This window comes from Panthera onca, chromosome B3, assembly GCF_046562875.1.
Source record: "Panthera onca isolate mPanOnc1 chromosome B3, mPanOnc1 haplotype 2, whole genome shotgun sequence".
Lineage (NCBI taxonomy): Eukaryota > Metazoa > Chordata > Mammalia > Carnivora > Felidae > Panthera > Panthera onca.
The window spans coordinates 1,530,603-1,553,561 of NC_138344.1; the positions used below are offsets into that span (position 1 = coordinate 1,530,603).

The 22,959-nt window shown below is 56.6% G+C and overlaps 2 protein-coding genes across 2 annotated transcripts in view; one reads left to right on the top strand and one right to left on the bottom strand.

Moving 5' to 3' along the window:
• The window catches only part of FAH (fumarylacetoacetate hydrolase), a 52,358-nt gene extending 42,227 nt beyond the window's left edge, over positions 1 to 10,131 (top strand). The window contains exon 15 of the transcript XR_013556487.2: positions 6,876 to 10,131. The gene's annotated coding sequence lies outside the window, so the exon portion shown is untranslated. The remainder of the gene's footprint in view (positions 1 to 6,875) is intronic.
• CTXND1 (cortexin domain containing 1) overlaps positions 1 to 22,959 on the bottom strand; it is a 35,093-nt gene that overhangs the window by 8,381 nt on the left and 3,753 nt on the right. The window lies entirely within an intron of this gene.

Here is a 22,959-nt window from a genome sequence, read left to right on the forward strand (position 1 = left end):
CTTGGGCTCCGATGCAGTCAGACGAGGCAGCCATACAGCTGGGGAGAGGGGTGGGGGGAAGACATCGCACAAAGACGTGGAGAGCTGCCGTGGTGGGGAAACCGAGGCATGGGCCCTGGCTCCAGAAGCCCCAGCTCTTCCCCGCCTGCTGACCCACCATGCACCACAGCAGCGAGAGGCCAGAGCAAGGACATCGGCCGGACCCCAAGACACAATGGGAGGGGACAGGGCAAGGCTATTCTTGTCTTTCCACTAAAAGATCTGTGTTTTGAAGTGACCCTAGTGAACTTCTCTTCCTCACAAAATCACTCTCCAGGGGCGCCTGGGTGGCTCAGTCCCTTAAGCATCTGACTCTTGATTTCGGCTCACGTCATGATCTCACGGTTCATGAGATCGAGCCCCGCTCTGGGTGGGATTCTCTCTCTCCCTCTCTCTGTGCCCCCTCCCCTGCTTGCTCAACACTGTCTCTCTCAAAATAAATAAATAAACTTTGAAAATAAGATAAAATAAAATAAAAGATAAAATACAATCGCTCTCCAACATAAAACACCTTGAAAATCACCAAAAAGCCAAGGGTAGCACCACACTTCTCCAGAATGCTGCGTGAGGCAGTGCGACGTCACGGGAAAACTCAGACTCCGGAGACTCACTGTTGACTAGCGGAGCCCCCGGAAGACGTTGCCCCATTCAGCCCCAGTCCCCGTGCCTGTAAGATGGGGGTGTCCTGGGGGTCCTTTTCTGGGCCACGTCTTCCCTTCGCCCGTGAGCACAGGACAGAACATACCTTGCAGGCTTTCAGTTACTCCCGGTCTGCTCCGAGCCTGCCCGCTGTCCGTTTCACCTCTCGGGTATCCCCCCACGTTCGGGGGGACCCCCACATTCGGACCTGTGCCTGCCTGGATCCAGCTCGCTTCGGGGCCCCCTCTGTTTGTCAGCACCCGTGTTCGGCACATGGCTTCAGCGTGCAAATGCGGATCTGGGGTCCGGGCCATCTGACGTCTGCTGTGCTGGGCGAGAGCTGCTCTGGTTCATCTGTCCCTCACTCTGTGTCCCCGTCTGGCCTGAGCTTGGTCCCCACGGGCGACAGCATCCCCTGAGGCCCTCCCCGCGGCGGCCCCGTCTGTGCCTTCCACGGCACGGCTCCAGCCCACACCTGGCCCCAGACACCCCCGACCTCTGGGGCAGGAGGTCAGGGTCCTGTCCACCCTCCGCTCCGCTCGGTGCCTCTGATATTTCCAAGCTTCCTGGGAATTAACAAGAAATTTTCTTATCTCACAAGTAAAGAAAAACTGAAGCGAATGCAAGTTATCTACCAGCCCTTCAAGCAAAACAAAACGGCTCGAAGACGTACCTTTCGCGCCACGAAAGGAGCCAAAGTGAAGAATCCAAGGGGAGGAAACCAGGAAGAGAAGAGTAAAACCAGCAAGGCAATAATCTACAGCATAGACAACTGTAATACAGGCAGATACACGGCGACGCAAATGTTAAAAATAATTTTTTTAGATAAAACTTACATAACCTAAAGGCTTTATCAGTAACGGCGACACAAATGTTAAAAATATTTTTTTAGATAAAACTTACATAACCTAAAGGCTTTATCAGTAACAGCGACACAAATGTTAAAAATATTTTTTTAGATAAAACTTACATAACCTAAAGGCTTTATCAATATAATTTGTATCTAGAATTCCATATTATTTCAATGAAAGTTAGTGGGGGAAAGTGGAAGGAAATTAGAGCACAAGCCATTTTTTATATTATCTGGGCAGGCCAATAAGTATTATTTTAATATTGATAGAAAATCACACGTTCAGATGTGTTTAAACATTTAAAATAACAGTGGTGGAATGAGAGGAAATGTGTGAACAGTATGACTGATAAGCTGAATAGACATTTTGATGGCCGACATGTTATTTTCGAGTACACGTTTTTCAAAATGCACGTTTTCAAAATACACGTTATTTTCAAATATCCACGGAACACTTATAAAATTGATTTAATATAGGGCTACAAAGAAAAACGTGGGTACGTTTTAAAAAGTGGAATTTGGGGGGAGCGCCTGGGTGACTCGGTTGAGCGCCTGTCTCTTGCTTTCAACTCCAGTCATGATCTCACGGTTCGTGAGATTGAGCCCCGCGTGGGGCTGTGCTGACGGCTCAGATTGCGATTCTCCCTCTCTCTCTCTGTCCCTCTGCTTGCTTTCTCTCTCAAAAATAAATAAATATTAGAAAAAAAATTTTAAGCGGAATTTTTATAGGCTGTTTTCTGACCACCAAAAATTAAGCAAACTAACAAACCACCAAGCCATTTGACTTAAATAGCATTAAAAAGGTAATTACCGAGGGGCGCCTGGGTGGCTCAGTCAGTTAAGCGACCGACTTGGGCGCAGGTCATGATCTCACAGTTTGTGGGTTCAAGCCCCACGTCGGGCTCTGTGGTGACAGCTTAGAACCTGGAGCTTCAGATTCTGTGTCTCCCTCTCTCTCTCTGCCCCTCCCCTGCTCACACTCTGTCTCTCTTTCTCTCTCTCAAAAAATAAACATTAAGAAAATCTAAAATATATAATTACTGAGTTTGCTAAAAAATTAAGCTGCAATTACAAAATACTCAGAAAATCATTCTAATGAGCATACCACCTATTAAAATTTTCAGGGTGAGGGGGACAAGAGCTGTTCACTACATGCAGGGGAAAAATCGTACCTTTCATTATTATGAAACAAAAAAATGAGATTCAGTGAAACAAGGCATCCACTGAAGCAGTTATATAAACAGCCTCGAGAAAATCCAGAAGATGAGATTTAGTAGAATTAAGAGGAAAAACGAGTAACTCGCAAAACAGAAAACCAGTTGAATTAAAAATAAGCCATGAAGAAATCTCTGAAATAGTTCGAACTTGGACACACGTCTGGCAAGTTTATTCCGGGGAAAAAAAGAGAAAGGGCACATGTGAATCTTCAGGAAAGGGATCTAAGCACAGATAAGAAGGTTACAGACACCAGGCAGCGCTATGTGAAACTCGCCACTGCACGTAAAAAATTCAATGATCTGTTTTCTAGAACGAGAGTGGTCAAAACTCACCCAAGATGTAGAGAAGCCCAAACGACACAACCACCCCAAGCATCTCCCAAGCTCTGTCATCAGCGCTGGTGCTAAATTTCCACCTTTCTGGATGTCCTGCGTCACAGAACCGACATGGCCATTTTATTTATTTATTTTTTTAATTTATTTTTTAACGTTTATTTATTTTTGAGACAGAGAGAGACAGAGCATGAATGGGGGAGGGTCAGAGAGAGAGGGAGACACAGAATCGGAAGCAGGCTCCAGGCTCCGAGCCATCAGCCCAGAGCCCGACGTGGGGCTCGAACCCACGGACCTCGAGATCGTGACCTGAGCTGAAGTCGGACGCTCAACCGACTGAGCCACCCAGACGCCCCCAACATGGCCCTTTGAAATGTCGGCCTTCGTCTCCGCTTTCGTCACAAAACTCTGAAGACTGTGCTCCAGCTCTCCGGGGCGGGGGCTCCACCAACCTGCCTGGGGCACGCGTTTCCTGTCTCTGTGTCTACTCGGCATGTGGCAAAAAGGGACACTTTGTTTTGATAGTATGTCCCCCAAATTAATGAAAGTCCCCTCCGCAAGCTAGACAGCTTGATTTCCTGCGTCTGTATGCCTGCAGTCTTGAGAACCAGGGAAGAGATGTCTCTTTTCCAAAGAACACACTTCGTATGTTCCCAGCCTGAATTGAGACGTTCACCCGCAGCGGGGGGCTGCTGGCCGACAGCTACTCACCGCGATTGCGGAAGTCGTCAGAGCCTTGGTTTTTGGATCAGCGGTCTCGACACAGAATCAGAGGCGAAGACTTCTTAGGTCACCCTATCCGGTGCTCGCAGGCAGAATCAGGAGACCGAAGCTCGGAGAGCCAGGTGATCCGATCTGGGGTCCCCCGACGGGCCCCGAGCCCTTGAGTTCCAGTGGTGGGTGAGCGCACGCCTTGACGTCACCCCGGGTACCTCCCACTAGACTCTGGTCCGTCCTTGAGTCCCTTCCGGTGGCAGAAGGCAGCTCCAATGCCAGGACTCGAGGGAGAAAACTCATCTCGTGTTTCAGTCTGCGGCAACGATGAGCTGGGCCTCTGTTCAGCGATGGGCTGCACAGTAGGACAATCCTTGGGGAATTAAGGAAACACGTAGGAAACGAGACAAGACTGCCAGGGGTGAGGCCCGGTGCAGATCCACACGGACAAGGGGTTCGACTCCGATTCTCCGATTGGGATGTTGGCTGCGGCTTTCTGGTTAAAAGCTCCCACCAGGTTAAGGACAAAGTGGGACGACACTTAGTACCTTACATAGAAAACGGGATGATAATGATACGGGGCCCCACAGGGTCGCTGTGAGAATTGAACAAAGTGCGTGAAGCTCCTAGCACAGTGCCTGACACACGGGACCAATGTGGCCCACGCGGTAAATTTAGCTCTTTTTATTAGTTCTAGGAATCTAACAATGGCCAGGGTTTCCCAAAATATACATGTGTTTTTCTCCTTTGTCTCTCAATAGATCTTCACGTGGAACCAAATTGATATCCTGGAACAAATCCTACTTGGTATATTATCTTCTGACAAATACGTGGCTGGATTTTTTAAAATTTTTTAATGCTTATTTATTTTTGAGAGAGAGAGAGAGAGAGAGAGAGACAGAGCGTGAGTGAGGGAGGGGCAGACAGAGAGAGAGGGAGACACAGAATCCGAAGCAGGCTCCAGGCTCTGAGCCATCAGCACAGAGCCCGACGCGGGGCTCGAACCCACGGACTGCGAGATCATGACCTGAGCCGAAGTCAGACGCTCAACCGACTGAGCCACCCAGGCACCCCAGTGGTGAACCCTCTTGATCTAAAATGTCAAGACTTTCTTCAGCTCCAAGAAATTTTGTCTATTTTTTTCTTTTCAATATCCTCTTGGGTCTACCTTTCTGGTCTTATGACACAGACACTGAGTCTTGGGACTCTCTGTGCCAGGCCTGTTTTTCTCTTATAGGTTGTCCTTTTCTCCACACCGCTAACCTTTTTTTTTTTTTTTTTTTTTTTTTAATTTATTTTTGGGACAGAGAGAGACAGAGCATGAATGGGGGAGGGGCAGAGAGAGAGGGAGACACAGAATCGGAAACAGGCTCCGAGCCATCAGCCCAGAGCCTGACGCGGGGCTCGAACTCACGGACCGCAAGATCGTGACCTGGCTGAAGTCGGACGCTTAACCGACTGCGCCACCCAGGCGCCCCTCCACACCGCTAACCTTGAAGGGTCCCTCCGTCGTCTCAGCCGGGTTTCCCGCTACTCGTGGCCCCTGTTTATCCTTCTGTTTTGTACACAGAGCTTTGAATCTCAGACGTTTTCCCCTCTTCTCACGTGGTTGTTAGTTCAGAGTAGCTTGTTCTTGTATGGACTGGTATTTTAACACTTCATAAAATCCGTCTTCCTGGGTACCCCCACTGAGATTTAATTTTTCCTCCTGTTCCCTCATGGCCTTTTTTTTTTTTTTTTAATTAAAGGCCATTTATTCCAAATGCATCGGGCTCTGTGCTGACAGCTGGGAGCCGGGAGCCTGCTTCCCTAGCCGACTGGTGTCCTTCCACAGCCGGCTGGTTTGATCCACCTTCTCTAACAGCCAGGCGGCAAAGTCCCTGGTGCACGGGGACTGATGGGGAGTCAGTGCGGGGGTGCTTGGGCCAGAAGCCAAAGCAGATTAACGCCCCCTCCCCTCCTCTCACCCTGCCATCAGGGGAAGACACAGAAGCCAGTCCCCTGGTGCAGTCGGGACAGAAGGACCGGGAAGGCGGCCTGGTCGTGTGGCCTTTGGTGGGGGGGGGGGGGGGGGGGGCGGTTATAGCCCCTTTGTTGGTCCTCTGATGTCCGCTCCTCCGGACCCAGCTCTTGAGGTCTTGTGAGGGTGTCTGGGTCAGGATGGAGAGATGCTTGTGGGGAAATAGGGAAGCAATTCCAGGGAAGGCAAAAAAAAAAGAAAAACGAGAGAGAGAAAACTGTACTTTTGTAGTCTTCCTGTCCACGCGCGTTTGCTGTGGTGGCCCCAAGTACCCCTCTCCCCTCGGCCTCCCTGCCTCTGCCCTGAGGACAGACGCTCTCCTTCATTTCCAAAGCAGTCCGTGCGTGAGGCCCTGTGGGGAAGGCAAGTGGCCCCAGGTGAGACCCGGCCTGGCGCTCACGCTGCACATTTTCAGCGTCCCCCAGCCCTGCCGCGGGCACCTGGCGCTCCGACCCTGCGCCTTCCGTGCTCCGTTGGGGGCAGTGACACCCTGCTCCCCGTAGGGCCAGCCTTGGACACCGGGGTGAGCGCTCGGGCACTGACAGCCAGTCTGCTCCCACGGGCGTCTTATCTTGCGGAAATCCCGACGGTGCCCCACGGAGGCTGCATTTTAAATCTATTTTTCACCTGGTAATTTCAGTGGGATACGCAGAGTGGACAGGAGGAAATGACCAGTCAATTCGTCATTTTTAAATGAGCGGGATTCCCCCCCCCCCCCCCACGCCTTGCTTGTTTGTCTGTTAACTGGTTTGTTCTTCCTAGTTTATTCATAGGGTTTGTGGTTTATTGAGATTGAGTGCACACAGCAGATGTATTTAAAATTTACTTCTGTCTCGTGAAATACGTTGGTTCCTACATGTTGCCCCTGGCTTTTAAATTTCAGCCTCTTCCTTAATGTCACAAAACGACCATGAGCACAGCAACCTTGACATGAAAACGCACGTCTGTTTCCCACAGCAGGTTGAATGCCCTTTAGAGGCACCTGCTCTGTGGGCAGTGGGACACTTATCCATACCTCGTCTCCCACTTCATGCTTTTAATTTGTTTTAACTTTCCTTTTAAGGTTATTTATTTTTGAGAGAGAAAGTGTGAGCGGGGGAGGGGCAGAGAGCGAGGGAGACACAGAGTCAGACGCAGGCTCCAGGCTCCCAGCCGTCCGCACAGAGCCCGACGTGGGGCTCGAACCCGCGAACCGCGAGATCACGACCTGAGCCGAAGTCGGACGCTTCACCGACTGAGCCACCCAGTTTTCTGTTTACCTTTTAAATTGATCAGCGTTAAAATGTTTATGCTGCCTGGGTTTGCTTACAGTCAAATAAGCTGATGTTATCCGTGACAAAATGTTTTTAAAATAATGGTAATCCATTAGGAGGGTGGCCGACTTTGGTCTCTTGCGGTTTTTATGGGGAATCTCAGTGTAATTATTAAGAACAAGTAAATCGAAGAGATGTAAATTTTTTAAATGTTTTTAGGTACAGAATTGTGGAATCGTTGCATCGGACACCTGAAACTGGTAAGATTGCACTACGACAATTAGAGCTGAATAAAGAAAGTAACGAAAGAGGAAAGGTCTTAGGCAAAAAAAATGGTTTTTGGACAGCGTGTGATCTGATCGTTGACTGGGTCAACCCTGAAGGCCGACGGGGTCGTTCTGCTTTGAAATGTCTCTTTCCCGTGTTAGTATTTGCGTCCGACTTCCCGGCCCGCAGGGGTGACCCCACGGCCTGACTCTGCAGGCTGCAAGCTCTCCCTCCACACCTCCTCTCCGGCCTCCTCCTCCTCCCCAGGCAGGCGGCCGGGTGCGCGAGCAGCGGGCGGCCCTCAGATCCACTCAGCGTCCCCAGGGGCCATGGCGGCTTCCGCTCCCTGGAGGGGTGACCGCTGGGCCGTGCCTGGTCCCTCCCCGACCTTCGGGGGCGGGGGGGGTGGGCCCTTTGCCTGTTTCCAGGTCCCGACCATGAGCTCCCCGTCTCCCAACCCCGGGCCTCTGCGCCTCTCACGTTTGCGTCACGTAGTGATGTGTGGGTGCCCGCAGGGGCACGGCCTCGGGCTCGCCATCACGTCACCTCTGTGCCATTTCTCCTGCACATGGTGCCCCGGGTGGGCTCCTCTGAGGGTCCCACGACTTCCCTCGGGTTAGCCCAAGAGTGAGCCACTGGGCCGGCACTCGTGAGCCCCTCGCATGTAGCGGGTGTTTTGAAAGCCCGTAAGGTGAGACCCCGAGACTAGCGTGAGGCTGGGACACCTGACAACCTCACTCTCCTTGTCCCCTTTCTCCTTCCCACAGTCTCCTCGGCCAGGGGGACAGTCAGGCTCTCTGTTTCCTCCACAGGCGTGCTTCACGTCTGCACTTGACACGGCTGGGGCGCCCCGGGGCAGGCACAGACCTTGAGAGGCAGTGTCAGGAAACTTTCGGAGCAATTTGACATTGCGGTGGCATCCAGTGGGTGCTACCAGACTCTCTCCTTGGACGAGACACCGACGAGCCGGGTATGAGTCACACGGTCCGTGCTGAGCGTGGGTCGTGCACAGTAAAGCCGTGTGCGGGTCTGTGACAGGTTGGAAACCCGGGGGGGGGGGGGGGGGAACCAGCTGGAGAGTCTGAGGAGCCCTGCTCTACGTCACAGTCCCCTTCTGTCCCGGGGCCCCCAGCGCTGCGCCCCGGCCACATGGGGGTGTGGGGGCGTCCTCGCCGGAGGACGCAGAACTCTGTGATCGCGACGGTGCAATGGAGATGCACCTGCGCCAGAACATCCCGTGTGCCCTTGGCCTTCTGGCTTTCCAGAGCAATACCGACTTGACGAAAACGTTCCAGTAGGGGACAAGGCTGAGCGAGCCACTCTCCGCGCAGTGGGTCATAGGCCGGTCGGGCAGGCTGGGGGAGAAGGTCAGGTGCACGGGAGTACAAAGGATACATATATATAGTTTGAAATGTCTCTATTACCTGTATCTCCACCCAGTCCGAGATACGAAAGCTGTCCTCACCCAGGGACCTTGGTAGGAAACAGATGACAGTGTGGATTTTCGCTGCCAGCAGCGGGGCAGGGCGCTCGGTCCGGTAGAAGAGATCACCCAACGGTTAGGGTTTTATTGCTGCGTGAGTCGGGAGGACGTTCTCTGTGTAAGTGAGCAATTTCATCCCAAAGGCCCACTTCCCAGCTCTCTTTGAGCGGCCTTTCCGCCGTGATGGGCCTGCGGGGGTCAGTCCCGGCTCCCTCCAGCACGCGGGCGAGGGCTGCGGTCCTAACTTCCTGAGAGTCATACTCGGGCACGTCTCTTGTCCCCTCGGGAAGCAGACGAGGCGCCGGACCCGAAAGCCGCGCACGCCGCCAGCCCCGACACGCGGAGAAGACGCGGCACCCCGATTTCACCCGGAGTTTGTGGCGTCTTTCCCCGTGTCAACCGCAAAACACAAAACAAATTCCACCTGATCCGGCAACTCAGCGACGCACCTGAAGGCAACCCCAGGCTCCCGAGGACGACGCGTCATGTGTGAGGACGGCACGCCCGGCCGGTGGGGGTGGGGTGGGTGGCGGCAGACGAAACCAGGAGCCCCCATCTCTGGACCTCGGGGCCACTGCTTCTCGTACGCCGTGTTTTCAAAGAAATGGGTCCATTTTATCTCCACTGTCCAACTTCCTGCAAGAACCTGTTCATGCTTCTCTCTCAGCATTTTCCAACGTCTTCAGAATCCACTGCAGCGATGGCTTTGGAGTCCCGATGGGGGCAACCTGCACGTTCTTTCCGTTTTCTACACCGGTTCACAAGTTTCAGTGATATTTTCTTTTCCTCAAAATGTATCTGTTTATTTGTTTGTTTATTTATTTATTTAGAGAGCCAATAGGGGAGAGTCGGTGAGACAGAGAGAGAACGAGAGAGAGTCCTAAGCAGGCTCCACACTGTCAGCACAGAGCCCGACACCGGGCTCAATCCCGTGGCGCTGGGATCATGACCTGAGCCGACATCAAGAGTTGGATGTTCAACCGCCGAGCCACCCAGGCGCCCCCATTGATGGTTTCAAAAAGCTCACTCCAGGCTTTATTGTACATTGGCTTTCTATGGGATTGATTTCTACCCTCACCTTCCCTATGCCTTTCCTTTGGTTTTCTTTGGGTTTTCTTTGCCATTCTTTTTCTGGTTGACTCTGTTGGAAGCGTGCATCCCTTGAGGCTGGACCTGCCTTCTCTCCCAACTGACACACACAGAACTACACCCTCCCCCATGGTACTGCTCCGACACGGGCTCGATGTACTTTCTAATTTACGTTGTGATTTTTCTGTGACCCATGGGTGGTATCTATTTCTTTATTATTTTTTAAATGTTGATTTATTTTTGAGAGAGACAGAGCACAAGTGGGGGAGGGGCAGAGCGAGAGGGAGACACAGAATCCGAAGCGGGCTCCAGGCTCCGAGCTGTCAGCACAGAGCCCGACGCGGGGCTCGAACCCACGACCCGTGAGGTCACGACCTGACCCAAAGTTGGATGCCCAACTGACTGAGCCCCCAGGCGCCCCTAAAAGTGTATTGCTGGGGCACCTGCGGGGCTCAGTCGGTTGATTGTCCGACTTCGGCTCAGGTCATGATCTCATGATTTGCGAGTTTGAGCCCTGTGTCGGGCTCACTGTGGTCAGTGCAGAGCCTGCTTCAGATTCTCTGTCCCTCTCTCTCTGCCCCTCCCCCTGTTCATGTTCTCTTTCAAAAATAATAAAAAAAAAATTAAAAAAATAGGAAATAAATGTGTATTACTTATTTCCCAAACATCTAGAGCTTTCCCAGATACGTTCCTGGGATTGATATCTAGTGTCATTCTGCTCCAGAGGCTGGTCCCTACTTCTCCGTGTCTGCCCCACAGTCTCCAACAGGGCGTTCTCTCAGTCCCTAAGGGGCAAGGACCCCGGTCCTCAGCGTTCCCTCGATGTACCTGACGCATTTGGCCCCTCCAAGCCTCAGCTGGGAGACGGAAAATCGGGAGACACAGACCTCACTACCGTGTCTTGCACCAGCCTCCGCCACGTTCGTCCTGCCTTTCGTTACTTCCCCTGGGCCAACGCGTCCTTCTCGAATGCAGCTAACATCTCATTAAGGACGTGGGCAAAGCTCTAAGCCACAGCAGAAATCTATGCGCCAATGCCTCTACATCGGTTTGTGATATGCTAAATAAAAAAGGAAATAGGGGAGCTTGGAAAATTCCTTCTCAAGAAAATAACCTGAGTCGCAAGGCTATTATCCTGCTGCATAATCATATTTTTGATTGTCAGGAACCGACTATCAGCATGGCCTTTCTTCCCGCACGCCTGCTGGAGCATTCTGACCCGCTCCCAGGCAGGCTGTTGCTTCGGATGAAGGTCGCACACCCAGGGACGGGAAAGAGAAGAGCCCACGAAGTTTCGCGGGAAGATTTCCCACCTTACAACAAGAGAGAGGGTCTGCGCACGGTGAGGACAGCAGCTGCTGGTGTCTGGGCACAATTCTAGTTTGGAGAAGGGTCCCAGGTGGGAGCAGTGGCAATGGGGTTGCTATGGTTACCAGGCTAAGCCGCTACCCATTCTTCTGGGGCCACAGTGGGCCGGGGGCAGGGCGACCCACGGGGGTTCTGGGGAACGCGAGTTCCTGTGTTTGGAGGGACGGGCGTGGGGGCGGTCAAGCTATAGGAATGGGTGGAATCTGACCGCGACATTGAAGGCCCAGACGTGCAGTCGGCCAGCAGAGAGGTGCCGAGGCTGTGAGCTCGGGTGGTGGCGGGACAGATGAGCAGTGTGGGAGCAGGAGGGGGGATGCCTGGTTCCAGGCACCCCCCCTTCCCTGGATGTCCGAGGGGTCACACGCTCCCCTTCTTCCTAGACCGGACCAGACATTTCTAGGAAATGAAGCTAATCTTTCTTTCTTTCTTTCTTTCTTTCTTTCTTTCTTTCTATTTTTCATGTTTATTTTTGAGAGAGAGAGAGACAGAGCATGAGCAGGGTCGGGGCAGATACAGAGGGAGACACAGAATCCGAAGCAGGCTCCAGGCTCCGAGCTGTCAGCACAGAGAGCCTGACACGGGGCTCGAACCCACGAACCGTGAGATCGTGACCTGAGCCGAAGTTGGACGCTTCACCGACCGAGCCACCCAGGTGCCCCCTAACGTTTCTAATTTGATTGCCATTTCATTTGTGCCCTATATAATTGCTGACCTCTTGCATTAGTAAACACCGACGACCAGCCTTTCACAGAGCTTTTAAATGGAAAAATACCAAGCCTTGTCGTCCAGACCATGAAATCGGGTTGAGGGCGAGGGCAGGCGAGCCGTGAGCCCCGCAGAGCAGGGCCAAACAGCAGCTCTGTCTCAAGCCGCCCTTCACAGCCCGCTGAGGCCTCGGGCACAGGACCCCCGGACCTGTGCCGCTAACTGTGCACCCGCCCCCGCCAAAACACAACCAACAGCCTCGGCAGGAAGCTCCTTTCATAGTCAGGTGCGCGGGCCGTCCAGGTCTTCCCGGCAGAGTTCAAGCCCAGCGCCCTCCCCCGGGGAAACAGCAGGTGACGGCACCCCGCGCGCCTGTTAGGACAGCCACGTGGCTGAGCTCACGTCCCGGAACACAACGTCCGGGCTCAAATTCCCACCAGCCTCGTGACACCACACGGTGATAGAGTTTTTTCAAGTCTCGGTTTCCTTGCCTTTAAACTGGGGATAGTGATTCCCCCATGAACTTGCTGGATCTGTGACAACAGATGGGGACAGACGTCGAGAGTGCTTAGCACAGTACCCGACACAGAGTAGACACGCGGTGCAAATGTCGGCTGTTGTTTTATGTTTGATTGGACGGCTCCCCTCGCGGGACTCGGTCCCCCAAGCGGGCTGCGCTCTCCTTCAGCCCGCAAACCCTGCCGGGCTCTCCGTGGCGGCTCCCCCAGAACACAGCCAATCACACAGCCAATCACTGGGTACCCTCTGCCAAGGGGACACCCCACGCTGACCTGATCCCCCTTGGAACATGTCCCTGCACCCAAACAGAGATCAGAGGCTAAGCTGCTTCCCCCCCAGTAACTCAGAGTGGCAGGGGTGAGCTGCGACACACGGGCGTGGTTGTCCCCGAGAGTGACTCACCTCCCTGAAACTCCAAGGCGGGCGGCCGCAGGGGCCCCGCAGTTCCCAGCCGCGGGACTCCTCTGGACGCGCAGGGCCGGCCTGTGGGTTCTGCAAGGGCTCGGGAAGGGGGTCGCCGTCACCGGGCTCCCTGCCCACCCCTCCACCCCCATAGACAGAGGAAAGGGGTGTCTGTCCCTCGGGACAGGAGCCAGTCTGCTGTGGAGAAGCCGAAGGACCCTGAGCAAGCCACGGGGTCTGCTGCCCTCGCTCCAAAATGAGCAGGTTGTCTCGGGGGCCGCAGGCCTCCTGTGCAGGGTGGCACGCGTCAGACAACAGGGGACCCCCAGCCTTCAGTGCATTGACGGGCCTCCCGGGGACAGGGCTGGGGGCAGGGCAGGCTCTGGACACCTGACATTGGGAAGCTGCTCCTGTGAGATCGGGGCAGTAAATCACTGAACATTTTTGTTTTGTGGTTTTGTTTTGTGTTAATTTTGTTAATGTCTATTTATTTTTGAGAGAGGGAGACACAGAATCCCAGGCCGGCTCCAGGCTCTGAGCTCTCAGCACAGAGCCCGATACAGGGCTTGATCTCATGAACCCTGAGATCATGACCCGAGCCGAGATCGAGAGCCCGACACTTAATCAACTGAGCCACCCAGGCACCTCTCTTGCTTTTTTAATTAAAGAATGTTTAGATGTTTTTAGTGCTTGCAATTTGCTGTGATATATTTTCTCATTCTGAATAAAGACGGGCTTTCGTGCTTAGTTTTGTTTTCATAACTTTGACCTGCTTTGTCAGGGAGGGCTCCTGTGCTGCAGACGCTTTCGGGCTCGTGAAGCCTGGGTCTGGCCCATCCTCCTCCCCCGGGGGCGACTAGGTTCTCCCTCGCTAGACCTTCCTCGTTTCGTGCCTGTCCCGCCAGGCGACCCAGGCCGGGTCATGGCTGGGATCCCCGCACGAGCTGCCCCGCGAGCGCGCGATGTTAGACTGAACCACCCGCTCGACGTAAGGCCGCACCGCCCGCCAATCCCTGCCTCTCGCACACGACAAGCTCCCAGCAACGGAATCAGTGGAAAGTCTCCCCGTGAAGACTTCCTTCTGGAAGTGCTGAGAACTTTCCAGACATCTGTTAAGGGGAACGGGATGCTGGAAGCTAATTTGTTTCCTTGACTCACTGAATGAAGCTCTTTAAAATGCATCTGTTTATTGGAGACACTTTGTACAAGACAGAAAAATCGGTGGCAAATGTCACATTTAAATGAGAACAGATCCAATGAATAAAAGCTCAGGCGGCCCTTAACGAGGGACATTATTTTGTTTTAAGCAGGCAGCACAGGATCCTAAGTCAAGGACGCGCGGGGACACAGAGAAGTCCCCAGGAGAAACCTGGCTTCCTTGCCTTTCTGTCCTGCTGTGTGCCAGGCCCCGAGGGCATCCTGCCGGGGAGACAAGCCCCGCAGGGTGAAAAGTGTCCAAAGACAGCAAATGCCAGCTGCCGTGCCCAGAATCCTGACACTGGCATTGTGCCACACAGCCTGCGCCCGAGGTGCCCTCGCCGAGGACTCGGGACGGAGTCACGGTGCCCCTGCTTTGGAAACAAAGACATGAGGTCAGGACCCAGCCAACGGCCACTGACAGGGGCAGGCGGGAGCTGAGAGCTCATCTGTGGGCAGCAACGCCCTGGGTACCAGGGCTCCCCCGCCCCACTCCCTGGTGCCCATGGCGGGAGGAGCCTCCACAGACTTTGGAGAAGTCTCCCCACTCTGGGGGCAGTGGGTTTTGGGTGGAGGCGGGGATTCGCCGGAAAGGCATTCCTGTTTGAACAGGACAGACTTTCCAAGGCCCTGGGCACTCCAGGCAGAGGACGAGTCTTTGCTCCCCTCCCCTCCCCCTTCTCCCCTCCCTCTTCTCCCCCCTTCTCCTTCCTCTCCCCTCCCTCCCCTCCCCTACCCCTCCTACCCTCCAATTCTTCCCCTCCCCTCACCTCCCTGCCACCTGTCCCTCCTTCCCCTCCCTTCCCTCCCTCCCCTCCCCTGCCCCTCCTGCTTGCCTCCTGCCCCTCCCTCCCCCCTCCTCCCTTCCCCTCCTTGCCTCCTGCCCCTCCCTCCCTCCCCTCTCCTCCTCCCTTCTCCCCTTCCTACCTCCTGTGCCTTCTTTTCTCATGGATTATGCTCCTATCACCCTATTTCTCAAAGACAATATGGGCTTTTCCTATCTTCCATGCCCTTGTTCACACAGACCCACCCTCTGCCTGGAGAGCCGACTCCCCTCAGGGAATCTTTCAGGTCAAGTTCAAACATCACCCCCTCTGATCTGAAGTGAAGACCCCCCCCCTTTGGGCTGTGACCCTCAGCCTCAAGTGTGACTTGTGCTCAGACACAGGAAGCTTCAGCAGCCGGGAGCCCGTCTCCTCCCCCTCCTCCTCCTCCTCCTCCCAGTTTGAGGGCAGGGACCCCCCCCCCCCATTCGCCACCCCTTCTCTGTCTGGGTAGAGCGGGCGGTCGGTGCTCAGTGGACACCCACAGTGAGGACAGCAAGTCCCGCTCGGCTCCCATGCTTGTGCACTGTCTGGGGGCCGAACAGGCCCTCACGGCTGTAGGGACGGGGGGCCTCTGCACCCACCCGCCCCCTCCACCCGCAGCAAAAGCAAAGCCAGGGCGTCTAGATGATCAGGGTGTTCGGTCACCCAGCCCGGCGCCCCCTCCCGGAAGCCTACTGAGCACAGACTGGGGAAGGAGGGGTGGAAACACCAAAGTCAATTCTCCCCCACTTGCTAGTGAGGCCCCGGGCCTCCCTCTGCGTTGCTTTGTGGTCTAACGCTCTTTGTTCCGGAAGCAGGCCCGTGCGGCGGCCCGAGCGGGGACTAGCGTTGCTGACGGAGAGCTCAGCGAGCCTACGGTACGTCACAGGGGCTGAGAAGGCTCGGGCCCCGAAAGAGAGACAGAGACGGCCACTCTGCGTGCCCGTCCCCTCTGCTTCGAGGCAGGGAGGGGTCCCAGAGCGAGCGCCTGCCCCGAGGAGGTCCCTCACTCCGTGCCTCGGGGACTTGGTGGCACAGCGGACACCTCTGAGATCCGAAGGGACTCCCCTGGCCCACAGGCGGCTCCGCGAGGCCGGGGAAGAAGTCAGGAGCGTCAGGAAGCCTTGGCACAGGGGCCCCAGGGTCCCGACAGCCCCGGGGCAGGAAGGGGAGGCCAGGGCACAGCCCCTCCAGAACAGCCCCGAATGGTCTGTTGTCTCAGCTGGGCCTCCGCGGGACCTCATACCCCACCGCACGATGCCAAGGTCATGAGGCGGCCCCCCTCTGCGGCACCGGGCAGGCGCGTTACGTTTGGCCCACACGACGGCTTGAAGCGGAATTTTGTTTTAATTTTTAAAAATCGGCCGTCGGCAGAGTTTACATAAAATTCAGCACTTCTGCTCTTGCACGGTTGTCCGAGCTGGCGACGCGGTGCCTCTCTTTCTGCTTGGCCACGTGCAGCTGGAGCTCTACGGGCGGTGCCCCCTTCCGACCGGAAGGTCAAGGGCGTTGGATCTGTGGCCACCGAGCCTCGGCCTCCACCGGCCCAGCCCTCAGACTGCTCTCAACCTCCTCGCTCAGGAAGGAGGCCGTGCACAGTGCATTTGCCCACTTCCCTTGACCGCCACCCGGACCGATCCGGTGGGCTCGGCCAGCGAGGCCGCCCTGGGAGCCGCTGTGGCCGGGTGAACGCGAAGTCAGACGTCTTCAAGGGACGGCACCAAGGCGGGCTACCGGCCAGGGGGGCCCCGCACCTGCCCGCCGCCACGGTGGCGAGCACTCTGGAATGCTCTCCGGAGCCCCGAAGGCCAGGCGTGCGCAGCGGGGTGGGTGGTGAGGGCTGGGGCGGTGGAACCCAGTGGCGGCAGCCGATGCCCGGGACCAAAGGCTAGCGCTCCGCTGTCGGGCTGGGCGGGTAGGGACGGGTTAGGAGAATCCAGACTACTCGGCTTTATCATCGCCCTTCCTTTCCCACAAAATTGCAGGTGCAAAAGCGTCTCTCTCCTTGCCCCTCACGCGTAGATAATGCCTCCGACGGAGAGCCCGGAAGGCGCGGTCCAGACGTCGGACATTGGTCGTCCCAAACTGCGCTTGGCTCAGCAGTCACCGGTGGGGGAGGCCTGGCGGCTTTCTGTTCCTCCTCATGGTAATGCCTCAGAGACCCCACCTCTCGGGGTGGAGGGTATAGATGGAACCGTGAATGTGGAGGGGCGTCTCTGTGCATGTGGGCACAGCGGCGGGTCTGTGGGCACAGCGGCGGGTCTGTGGGCACAGTGGCGGGTCCGTGGGCACGGTGGCGGGTCTGTGGGCACAGCAGTGGGTCTGTGGGCACAACAGGGTCTGGTCTGTGGGCACAGCAGTGGGTCTGTGGGCACAGCGGTGGGTCTGTGGGCACAGCAGCGGGTCCGTGGGCACAGCAGCGGGTCCGTGGGCACAACAGTGGGTCTGGTCTGTGGGCACAGCAGTGGGTCTGTGGGCACAGCGGTGGGTCTGTGGGCACAGCGGTGGGTCTGTGGGCACAGCAGCGGGTCCGTGGGCACAACAGTGGGTCTGGTCTGTGGGCACAACGGCAGGTCTGTGGGCACAGCGGTGGGTCCGTGGGCACGGTGGTGTGTCTGGTCTGTGGGCACAGCGGCAGGTCTGTGGGCACAGCGGCGGGTCCGTGGGCACGGCGGCGGGTCCGTGGGCACAACGGTAGGTCCGCCGGCCTGCAGTGCTCCACGCCGTCTGGGGACAGGGAAGGAGCCGGGCTCTGGGTGCGTCGACCGCTGTGCACCGGGCCCAGCCATCTCTGCCCAAGGTGCCTCTATGCTGACACTGGCACTCGGACGCTGGCCGGCGTCCCGTCCTAGTCACCGAGGGTGTGGGAGACGGGAGGGGCCGTCCAGCCCGCAGCTACTAACTGCCCTTCCCTCTTTAGAGTCCTTGAAAGCGTTGGCTTCTTTTCCGCTCAACTGAAGGCCATCTTCTTGTACCCTGCTAACGCCTTCTCTCCTCCGATCCCAGCAAGCAAGACTCAAATGAACAGACGAGGCCTGAGAATTTATGTGCAAAAGTCCTGTGCTCAGGACAGGGTGAAGGAAGTGAAGGGTGTGTCAAAAGCACAGATGCTGCAATCGTCCTTTCACTGATCCTGACAAGCGCGACCCTAAGGAGGGGCGGCCCGCACAGGGTTGACGGTGGGAGGCGGGGCCAGCAGGTGCCCCCTGCCCGCGGCGCGGCCAGCCCCCCCCCCCCCCCCCGCCCGTCTCCCAGGAGGACGTGTCGGAGCAGAGGACCGTCCTCGGGGAAGACGCAGCGGTGTCCCTTCGGAGCCAGCGCGGAGCGACGCGGGCGGACGGGGCAGCGCCTCACGGTTCTGGCGTCGGGCAGACCGGATCTCGCCAGCCTGCGCCAGAGCCAGGCTGCCACAGGGATGGAAACCGCGTTCCTACCAGCTTCCCCAGTGCCGGTGCTGCTGCTGGTCCGGGAGCCCCGTGGACCGGATCCGCCGTGCAGAGAAGGGCCCCTCCACCTCCACAGACACCGTCCCATCTGTATTCTAGAAGCTTCCATGGAGGGGGACAGAGGGTAAGGGGGAGAGCAGGGTTTTGAATCCCGGCCCAAATCCTATTAACCGGCAATGCAGCTTGAGCAATTTACTTAACCTCTCTGTGCCTCGGTTTCCTCATGGGCAAACCCGGAAGGCTGATGAGTGCACTGAGCGGGTCAGCGCGGGGAGGGGGGGGGAGGGCGGCGATATTAGAGACATGATGTCATGGAAAGCACTGGGAGGCGCCTGTGCACAGAGCTGCCAACAGCCCTTCTGCTGGTGGAGAGGGTGAACTGACTTCAAGCTCACGCACTCCCTCCTTGCTGACCCGAGTCCCTTGGTCTGTAGCAGAAATAACGTACTTTGCTGGAGGTTTGCAGACCGCTGGCCTTGAAGGTGAAGGACGACGACAAGGCCCAACCACGTTGAAAAACGGCTGAGGAGAATGCCAGCACGTCGTTCAGGGTCACCTCGACATACGAGTGACCCCCTGGGCACCCGCTCCTGCACGCAGCCCCCTCCCTGTTCCCGCGCCTTCCTCTTCCCAACCCTCCGGCTCGTCCTGGACAAGGGAGGCAGTCGCGGAGGCATGAGCCCACCGTCCTCCCAGGTGGCCGGCTTCCCGGCTGCAGCAAACCTGTCCTTTCCTCTCCCAACGTCACTCACTGTCTCTCGGGTGCTGACTTTCCGGTGGCGAGCAGCAGAACCTGCGTTCAGAACCGCTTCTCTGTCCGATGACCAGACGGAGGTCCGGCATCAGCCGCTGCGACTTCTATCCCTCTGCGGGGAGGGTCCTGGCCGAGCACCTGGGGGTCGGGCCCCGACCCCACCCGGCCGCCCGTGGGACCTCGTGCTCCCCTGCTCCCAGCAGCTGCTGTGATTCATTCAAAACAGCCACCACTGGGGCGCCTGGGTGGCGCAGTCGGTTAAGCGTCCGACTTCAGCCAGGTCACGATTTCACGGTCCGTGAGTTCGAGCCCCGCGTCAGGCTCTGGGCTGATGGCTCGGAGCCTGGAGCCTGTTTCAGATTCTGTGTCTCCCTCTCTCTCTGCCCCTCCCCCGTTCATGCTCTGTCTCTCTCTGTCCCAAAAAAATCAATAAAAAACGTTGAAAAAAATAAAATTAAAAAAAAAAAAAAAAAAACAGCCACCACTGGTTTGGCTCATGCATCTGGAGGGTGAGTGGGCTCGGCTGGTGCTTCTCCCTGGGAGCTGTGTCGTCTCGCTTGGGGGCTCAAGGGTCACAGAGAGGGTCCCGGGAGAGACCAGCCTCAGCTGGGCGCAGGGGGAGGGGCTGTGGGCTCCACCTGCTGTGGGGGAGGGTCCCTGAGTCTGCAGGCACGTTTACGGACACCCCGAGGCTCTGTGCCTTCCTCCCCTGCTCCTTTCCACCACCTGCTCCCCTGAAACGCCACCTGCCCGCCCCACCGCGCCGGTCCTGCCCACTGCCCACGGCCCTTGGCTCGCCCCCCCTCCAGTCTCTTCCTTCGTCCCTCCCCCCGTGTGCCACCAAGCCCCACAGCCTCCTGTGCCGGTGACCGCGGCTCCCAGGGTTGGTCCTCAGTGACTGCACTGAGCAGACAAGCAAACGGAGACACCAGGAACCGTGTGCAGGGGGCAGAAGCCGCAGGAGCCACTAAGAGGCCGGTGACGTGCCTGGCACCCCAGCTAGGTGTGACTTCCTTCGTTTATATTTTTCAGTATTTCCCAGAACTTCTACAAAGCACATCCGTAACTTGAGTCATCGGAAAATTATTTTCCAGGAGAAAGTACACTTTAAAAATAGATGGTAAACGTTTCTTGCCCTGAATCCAAAGCACTCGGCTATTAAGCTATTAAAATCTCCGTCCTGCAAAGAGGCAAACTGTCTGTGATTCCAAAGTTCACTCTACATAAAGGTGACACAAATACCGTGTGACAGATCAAAGGCAATCCGAAAGGCTCTCTCTGGCGTGTCGATGGAAACCGGAGCGCTCCTAGGCCTCCGTTGTGAGGGAGAGACGGTTAAAAGGCACAATCACATTAAACCTACAAGCAGGGTTCTTTCCGCGCACGGGCGTCGCTGTGCGTCCTTCTGTGATTTCTGTGATTTTCTGGGCCGTGACGGCTGAGGCCACGCCGGCCTGACCGCGAGGCTTTGGCCACAGGCAGTGGGGACAGCCGGCTGCGCCGTGACTTGTGTGCAAACCAGCTGACTGTGACGTGCCCTTGTGTGAAGCCCGCGTAGGAGTTCACGGGCGTCTCCCTGGAGCCACAAGGGGACAAGGGGCGTCCCTGTTTCTGCCCAGGGAGGGCGGGGGACTCTGAGGGATTCCTAGTGTAGACCAAGGGAGTGTGCCGGCCGCCCTCATTCCCCAGGCAGGGACCGCAATCCTCCAAAGGCAGACGCTGGGCTTTAGTGCGCCTGGCCACCTCCGGCGGAGTTTGTAAAAAGTGTGCATTGCCAGCTCTGGGCTGGGAAGTTCTGCTTCCGGGTTGGAGGCCGGGCCTCTGAACGTGCACTTGGTAACGAGCCTCCGGAGGGGGTGTCTGAGAACTTCTCTGCACCATTCTTGCAACGTAAGCTCTGTTCTCATCGTCAGATTCAGACTCAGTCACACTTCTCTTCCTAAAATTGAAGAGGTCAAGGGGCGCCCGGGGGGCTCCGTCGGTTCAGCGGCCGACTTCGGCTCGGGTCACGATCTCACGGTTCGCGGGTCCGAGCCCCGCGTCGGGCTCTGTGCTGGCAGCTCGGAGCCTGGAGCCTGCTTCGGATTCTGGGTCTCCCTCTCTCTCTGCACCTCCCTCACTCATGCTTTCTCTCCCTCCCTCCGTGTCTCTCTGTCTCTGTCTCTCAGAAATAAACAAACATTAAACATTTTTGAAATCTCGGAGCCCAGCATTCATACCTCCATTTAGCGGTGAGAAAGGGTGGCTCACAGCAGAGGGGTGATTCCCGGTGGTTTCATGGCCGTGAGCGGTGGCTCGGGACTTGGAACCAGGTCAGGGGTGCCTGAGAAGCAAAGGCCCTCACGTGCCCCTGGGGGAACATCCCCGGGGTCCCATAATCGGTGAACGCAAGAAGCTGAGGGCATCGTCTCTACCGCCTTCCACCATCCGGCCCCATTCCACGTGGGGGACACCTGCCGTGACCACCACTGAGCAGTTCTGCCTTTCAGTGGGACCCAGGTCACTTCCCGAGTTGAGAACAGATGTCTGGTTGTTCAGGCCGCTGGCCCCCTTGAGAGAGCGCCTCTTGTCTCAGGGGGAATAGGCAGCTTCCAAGGGGAGGGTCATCTTGGAAGCCAAGCGGCCGCCCTGTTGATGGAGGTTAGGGTAGCAGGTGCGTCCACGCCTCCCAGGGACCCGGAGCTGTGCCCGTCCCAGGGCACGGGGCCCACTGCCGGTGCCTGCCTGGACCATACCCTCAGCTACAGACAGGACAAGTTCAAGTCTCATTCCAACAGACGTTTCTATGGACTTAATAGCGTCCCCTGCCCGCCCCCCCGCCCCCCCCCCCCCCACCATTCATTTGCTCAAGTCCTAACCTGGTAGCTCAGAATGTGACTGTATTTGGACAAGTGTCTTTTAAAGAGGTGATTAGGGTAAAATGGAGTCATATGGGTGGGCCCTAAGCCAATAGGACTGACTGGTGTCCTTCTGAGAAGAGGAGAGTAGGACACAGACATGTACAGAGGGACCGAGTGAGGATCCGGGGAGGAGATACCAAGGAGAGAGGCCTCGGAAGACACCGGCCCTGCCTACACCTTGAACTCGGACTCGTAGCTCCCAGGACTCTGAGAAGATCCCTTCCTGCCGTTTGGGGCCTGTGGTCTGGGGAGCTGTGCCACGGCAGCCCGAGGTGGGTCCGGCTGGGGTCCCCGAGCAGGACAGCCTGGGGGCGTACCACGTGCGGTCTGTGCTCTGTTAGTGAGTGTGGGGGTGCCGGGCTGCACGGGGGTGCTTCCTGTCAGTGCCCCTCCCGGCTATCGGAGGGGCAGGGGAAGTGGTGAGGGGCCGTCACCAACTAAATGCCATTTCACCAGCTGGCTCCGGGCGGTTGTTGAGAAGGATTCCGAGGCCTCGTTCCGGCTCTGTGGGAAAGAATGTCATGATTGATTAGCAATGTCTGCTCTGGGCGAGGGAGGGAGGCACGACAGATGTGTGCCATAAATTTGCAGCTTTCTAGAACACAGGGAGCTCCACCTGTGCCAAGGAGAAGTCAGTGTAGCCAGAGGGCGCTGGGCATGATTTAATGGCCACACAGTTCCAGGCCACCTGCTGGCCACTAATGCCAGACGCTGGGTGACAAACAGATGTCACCATGACTGTGGCATCTGGTCAACTCATCGTGGCCGCCTGAGCATGAGAACATGCGTCTCTGTTGGTGTCCATGGAAAGGGCGTCGTATCTCAACCCCCGCCGTCTGCCCCAGGCCTGCACTGCACGGCCGGTCGCATGACCTCCTGTCTTTGTGACCCTGTTGCCATCTCCAGGCTGAACTCAGGGACCCCTGCCACCACAACATCCCAAGGGCAGAGATGAAAT